Consider the following 7,470-nt stretch of genomic DNA (forward strand, 5'->3'; position numbering starts at 1 on the left):
TTACTTGATATATCACTTTGCTCAGTTGTTATAGTCTTGTTTAGGATATTATACTCAATATTATGTACTCCAGTATTATTTATTCATCGTTTTGCTTGTAACTTAGTCTAAGTTTGTTTATCCCTGTAAAGTTATACTCTTGTTATGTACATAAAAATGTATATTGACCTGTGATGTTCTACTGTTTCGTGAAATACATGCAAAAATACCTCTACTCTGACATGATATTATCCTTAACAATGTCTAGCATCTCAATGAATAAAGGAATTGCGTTGCTCTACAAAATAAATTAAGATATTTTCTGGAATTCCCAGTCAAAAGTCACTCAAAAGTTGCTAGCCTTTGTAAATGCGTTTAGAATTATCATCTAAATGCTCCTATTCCTTTACGTTTTCTTTCACAAACAGCAGGAAACTTACCTTTTCTTTCAATTTGCATCATGGGCAATAATAGCAGATGAAGAAAGTAAGATCCTGGATCCATTAATGGGTCCATATCAAAATTCAATGTTTTGTTCTCTGGAACACTTTCAATTTTTCCAGAAAGTCTGCAAAACACTCCATTCGTTAACTTCATATAAACGTGCTAACTGCAGACAGATAGAAAGACTTACTAGTCAACTACGCAGATCCGACGTAGATTCTTCTCCTCTAAATTTATTATCTCTCAAGCTGAACAAACCGCTTTTACTATTGACACATTTAAGGGAAAAAAAACCGTCCCCTTTTAGAAGATAACTTACCAACTGTACAAGTCCAGGGACTTTCAATTTTCATGTCATTCAGAGTGGAAAATAATAGGCTAGCAATTTAATAATGCTAAGTCAACTAAAAATTCAACTTGATAATATTTTCAGTGTGACATCCATAAACAATTGTTATCATTCATTTTTTAAATGTCCTTTAGAACTATTAAACTGAAACCACTGTGATGAAATTTGACTACGCTATCAGACTATAAGAGCAATCTGGTTCAATGCACTACTATGGACGCTAAGTAAAAGGACAGTAAAAAAAGGATACTTCACATTAGGTGGAACCAAAATCTAGGCCCTAGAACCAGTTACTTTTGGACACGATACAACAGTACCCATGAATCATGCATTCTCAAAGCAAGGTCCGTGTCCAGGCTTCTGAACCGGTTTGTTTCTGGTGTATCTACGGCGTATTCAGAGCAATCGCAATTTATGGAGAGCTTACAGGTCAAAGACACTTTCATTCATGTTGTTCTGTCAATGGCTGATAGAAAAATATCAGTCTTTGGAGCATAATGTCGTCATATTAACACCTCAGCTCGCTAGTTTTGAGCCACCTGTTCTGCAAAAGTATCGCATGAACCACAACATCTAAAAGTTTCAAGTTGTGTATGGATGACAGGCTTATGAGCAAAGATTAGCTGATTTCAGCGGTTATCATGGTTCGCACGTCATTGTCATAGACATTTTTGTGACAAAGACTAAGAAGGCATAAAGTAGTGTAGACAATAATGTATTAAATTTCTTCTATGATATGATCATCAGATATGGAACAGTAAATTTTACATTTAATGATTTTCTTTCCCTCTACTTTTTGTCTTCAGAAGGTGAAATTTTTCGGACCGGGTCCACCCACCATCATCATCATCTCTCTCTCTCTCTCTCTCTCTCTCTCTCTCTCTCTCTCTCTCTCTCTCTCTCTCTCTCTCTCTCTCTCTCTCTCTCTCTCTCCAATGTTTTACGCCAATTCTTATTATTTTCTAAGAGAAATTCCTCTTTTGTTACAAAATTATTTTTTTGAATCTTTCACCAGTCATTTCATTTTGCCTTTGAGCAACAGTAATGCCATGAGAGAGAGAGAGAGAGAGAGAGAGAGAGAGAGAGAGAGAGAGAGAGAGAGAGAGAGAGAGAGAGAGAGAGAGAGAGAGAGAGTTTCGTCACATCACCTCTGGATAAAAGATCAAGGTACACGACTTTATGACACGCTTAACCAATGTTAATGGAATTAAAGTTTGGGGTTTTCCTCTATCAGATTTTACCACTTGGAAGTTTCATGTAGAAATAAAGCTAAGAATTTACAAGTGCTTCGTGGAACCTCGAGGTGTCAGTGATATTGAATATATCTGAATCATGAAAATGGAATTAAGTAATGATTGAATACCATCAGAATCATAACAAATAAAAACAGATAAAATGATTTGTGATCAGATTAAGGAATGTTGACTGATAGTAGTGATAACTAAACGTATATATATTGCAGCTAATTTGTCAATTTATCTGAATCAGTAGAATAACGGAATATTCGATGATAAACTGCTCTAAATTAGAAGGTGATACAAGTCGTAAAACTATTATTAATCATTTAATGATAGACCAGACTACATGATCTGCAAAATCATTGTTGTAATGTTGTTGAAAATATAACAACATTACAACGGCTTTCCAATTATTTCATTTACTCAGAAAGAAAATGAAATTATGTTTATTAGGCAGGTTACTTATATCATGTGCCCGAAGGAAATGCAAGACAGAAGTCAAACGAATTAAAATCAAGTTTCCATGTGAATCCTGATAACGAGCGCATAAAAGAAGATTTAAAATTTGCGGTATTGTTAATGTTGTACGCTTAATGTTATATGCTGAGCTAAAAGACTGATCACTTGATTGTATATAATTTTGAGTTTCGTCGAAAAGGTAACTGAACTGACAGTTACAAGCGGTTTAGTGATACAATCGACCGGGGAGAGAGAGAGAGAGAGAGAGAGAGAGAGAGAGAGAGAGAGAGAGAGAGAGAGAGAGAGAGAGAGCACGGAATTACTTTTGACATGAAGCCCATCCATTTAAATCGTGTTTTCATTACTTTAAAAACCCTGAACAGAAGTTATTAATATTATTAAAAAAATGATTCTACCCATCAGTTTTTTATTTTGATTATATACATAATATATATACATAAAAACACATAAACACACACACACACATCATATATATATATATATATATATATATATATATATATATATATATATATATATATATATATATATATTATGATATATATTCACGTTAATTATATCTCCCTTCATCTACATTAAGCCTCATCTACTTATATTTCTAATTGTGAACCTCAGATTCATAGAAGGATGAAAAACTAACATAGCTAGAAGGAAATTCACTTTATAGTCTAATAGCATTGCAAAATGCCATGGTCATAAGGTTTTTATGACTGAAATAAATGCACCCAAGATAACCTTATTAAGAATTGCCTCTGAAACACTGAAATGACAGGACGTCAAATAATTATAGCTCTAAAATCTCTGAACCTTTTTCATTATGTCAAGCCATCTCTCCTCTCTCTCTTCTTCTCTATCTATCCTCTCTCTATCTCTCTCTCTCTCTCTCTCAATGGACATGGAAGGAACAGAACAGCCGAGATTCAGAGTTGTAGGACTATATAAAATAATATTCCTTCTTAAACATCTGCAATGAATCGCTCTCTCTCTCTCTCTCTCTCTCTCTCTCTCTCTCTATATATATATTGTTATAATATATTATATTATAATAATATATATATATATGTGTGTGTGTGTGTGTGTGTGTATGTGTGTGTGTGCGTGCGTGTGTGTATATATAAATATATATATATATATATATATATATATATATATATATATATATATATATATATACTATATATATATATTATATATATCGTTTGGTTGTTTATCTATAAAATCAGGATGTTAAATTCTCCCAACTCTTTTATTCTTACAGAACGAATTTTTAATGCAAAATAAAATCTGAGATTACTACTTGTGAGGCATTGAAATCTGACTCATATGCTCTTCTCTACGTATGTTTCCCCTTGTACAGATCAGAGCATAGTTAAAAAAAAATGGGGAAAAAATCACACACACAACCTACACACCTACACACACCCTCCCATTATCTTTCTCTCTCTCTCTCTCTCTCTCTCTCTCTCTCTCTCTCTCTCTCTCTCTCTCTCTCTCTCTCTCTCTCTCTCTCACAATGAATTAGTCAATTAGTCTGTGATGTCATCTGAAATACGAATACGTAATATATGATTCCTTTTTCTTGAGACATTTCCTTCCATAATCTTCTTTTACATTTAAAGAGGAAACTGAGTAATCAAATTCAGTAACTCGAGTACTACAATAACTTAACCCAACTCGGTGAAAAACTCTCTTAGCGTCCTAATCCTTCAGAAGTGTATTCCTCGTATAATTGATCGCGATATTTAAATTTTTCGTCCGAGAAATTAGGCAAACCTGAGATTTCAAAAACTTTTCTCTAGTTTGCATCTATTGAAATAAATGAATAGATTGATGTGCATAATTACCACGCTAATGGAAGAAACCTATATGGGCCATGGTTTAAATTACATTCGTCCAAAGACTATGGTGTTCATTTGAAAGAAGTTACAGTAGATAATAGGAATATTTAGAAAAAAGCAGGTATCCCTTACGTCTTGATTTCAGAATAATTAGGTTCTGAAGCGACAACAGAAAAAGCTTTACGCAAGAGGCCATAATCATGTTCGGTCGAATCTAGTGACCAACACTTTTCAGGCGACAAGGAGAGAGAGAGAGAGAGAGAGAGAGAGAGAGAGAGAGAGAGAGAGAGAGAGAGAGAGAGAGAGAGAAACGGAGCAACTCTGATGAAATCAAGAGTGAAAATGCTATAAAGTTTCACCTCAGACGTAAAAAAAAAAAAAAAAATCATGTCCGACAACTGGTTTTTGACTCTCATATTTAGATCCTCAGGGTATGCATACGAGTCTCGTTTTTTTCTCTCCTTTTTTTGCAAGTTTTCTTTTTATTTTGTGACCTCAGTTATCTGAAGTGACCTTGCCCCACCTTGCTCATTGCAGCAATACGCTAACCCTGTTTCTGAAAATCTTGCCTCAAAGTGGCTTTACAAAATGTCGCCTTGGCGATTTTGCAGGAAAATATTAGTTAGCCTTTAATGACAAATCTCTTATTTCTTTTCTCATTTTCGTGAGGGGAGTGACCATATTACTCCATCTGATTACGCCACTGAGGTAATGTGTTATCTTATTACGACGCCTGGTGAGGAAGGTGGAATTTAAACAGCGTGATATCATAGTGGGGTGGGTGGGGGAAGATCATTAAATTATGAAATTGCCATGAATTGAATCCATGCCCAGTTAATGGGCAAAGGGCACAGTGGCGTCATATTAAGTTGTTCTTATGTCATTATGCTCACAAACTGCTCTGAAGACCTCGGGTCCGTGTTGGCATAAGACATTCTTAATTTCACAACGGCAGCGACGCAGCAACATTATCTTGTTTTTCAGGTCAATTTAGAGTGGCAAGTTTAATCAGTGATTAGCTCATCTAGCTGGCGTCACAGCATCATATTAAATAATGTTTGAATTATGAGAAGATTATCTTCATCATCTTTCCTTCGCACATGAGAAAGTGATCCACAAATAGGTCTCCTAATCTGCTCAAGTATATCATAATTAAATAATGTTTAAATTATGAGGAGATTATCTTCATCGTCTTTCCTTCGCACATGAGATAAAGATCCACAAATAGGTCTCCTAATCTACTCAAGTATATCATAATTTTTATTCTGATGTCACGTTTGCTTAGAACTCTATCACCTATTTCGTAAATAAATTAGCATTTTTTTTATCTACTAGTTCACAAGCTATGGTTCAGGGAACCTTGAACGTTTGAGGGCATACTCTATCGCATTTTATTTTACAGTGATAGCGTATATTAAACAGTGATTTTTATAATTTATTTTCTCTCTCGACTTCGTGAATTATTATTGATATTATTTCGACTTTCATTGTTTATTATGATTGTATTTTTAATACCTTGTTTTTATGTTGAGAGATCAAGTCATATATGATTAATTTAATTATTCATGCTTGGTAATGGAATAATTCACATTTTGTTAAATTCTAAAATGTATCGACAGAAAATTTTACACACACACACAAACACACAAACACATACGTATATATATGTATATATGTGTGTGAGAATATAAATCTAAATAAAAAGAAAAATGTCCTAGCACCTTATTTTCAGAATTTGCCCCTGAAACTTTTTCAGGTTAATATTCATTCTCCACTTCATTACTGCCATCAAAGGTTTACTCATATTCATCAGATCCAAGTGTAATATAATACATTATACATCTATACTAATTTATATTACTTTATCTGTACCATTATGATGTAGAGATATCTTTTTCTTTTGTCTCCATTTGCCTTCAATACTTTTACAGATTAATATTCATTATTTGCTTTCTTTCTACTGCTATGCAGTTTTCGCTGAAATTCATTGGAATCAATCATTCTTTTCATTATAATTACTTTTTTTTTACCACATAGTCATAATTAAAGGACTTTCATCATGGAATTGCAATAATAGCATCGTAATTAAGGGAGCATTTACGCTGAGCTACTATTTCATATGAAGAAAAATGTTGAATATGTAATAAGAAATAAAAACAAAATCAAGATGCCTAGTAAGTGCTGCCTCCTACTGGTAACGTATCGGTCATTACGAAAACAGAATATTATCTGAGCCTTTATTGCATGTGTGTTCGGTTTACCTAAATTATCGTTGTTCAAGATATAGCAGATGAAAATTTCCGTAGCCCATGTAGTACCCAGATAACCGAAAAATTATCTTTCCCTTAATGCAAGAAATGTTAGCAGCAACTACGGTGAAGAATTTGAATGGTCAGATGATGAAAATTTGCCCAAGACAATACTGCAGTAGAGAGGCCAAGTTGACCTAAGCCAAATCGAGGACAGGCAAACCAACACCTACATCCTATGAACCTTCATAGGTCATACTAGAATCTTGACCTTATATTCAAATGAATATGTTTTTTTTTATTTTAAGAGTATCTATGAATGCAAAGTTGACCTAAGTCATATCGAGGATAAAGTACAGTACCATTTACATCCTATGGACCTCTTCAGGTTATGCTAAATCTTGACTTTGTATTCAGAGAGAAGTGTTTTTCAGAGGACATCTGTGAATGATTGCCTCCACCGAACTTCACCTAACTTAGTCGTCTTAGAGAACTGTAATGGTTGTCGACCATTGTATTGTAGACCATTAAAGTTTCGCAACCCGAGTAAGGTCAAGACAGTTTCTCCGTTATGATAACTGATCATTGGAACGTCATACGAGTTCATTTCTTTTTCTAGATATTATTTATTGCTAGGAGGGGGGTCCCAGTTCAAGAACATGACTCGTATTACTCATAATGTTTTATTACGAAGCGAAATAACGGGAGCAAGTTTGCGAAACGGAATTGATGTATTCCCGACTTCAATCAAAAAAGTTGCTCGTCTGCTCTCTTTCCTAGGTGTCATTTATCTGAATTTTACCTTCTTTCCTTTTATGGATTTTTCCTAATGTTATCGATAAAATGGAAGAAGAGGAAATTGAGAAGAAACCTGGGTATATAAAGTGTGCAAT

General features: G+C 34.1%; 1 protein-coding gene across 1 annotated transcript in view; it reads left to right on the top strand.

Annotated features, from left to right (window-relative positions):
- The window catches only part of LOC135226808 (pro-resilin-like), a 4,030-nt gene extending 3,601 nt beyond the window's left edge, over positions 1-429 (top strand). Inside the window, exon 3 of the mRNA XM_064266500.1 lies at positions 1-429. This exon is cut by the window's left edge and continues 539 nt beyond it. The gene's annotated coding sequence lies outside the window, so the exon portion shown is untranslated.
- The last annotated feature ends 7,041 nt before the right edge of the window (positions 430-7,470 follow it).

Source organism: Macrobrachium nipponense, chromosome 15 (genome assembly GCF_015104395.2).
Source record: "Macrobrachium nipponense isolate FS-2020 chromosome 15, ASM1510439v2, whole genome shotgun sequence".
Lineage (NCBI taxonomy): Eukaryota > Metazoa > Arthropoda > Malacostraca > Decapoda > Palaemonidae > Macrobrachium > Macrobrachium nipponense.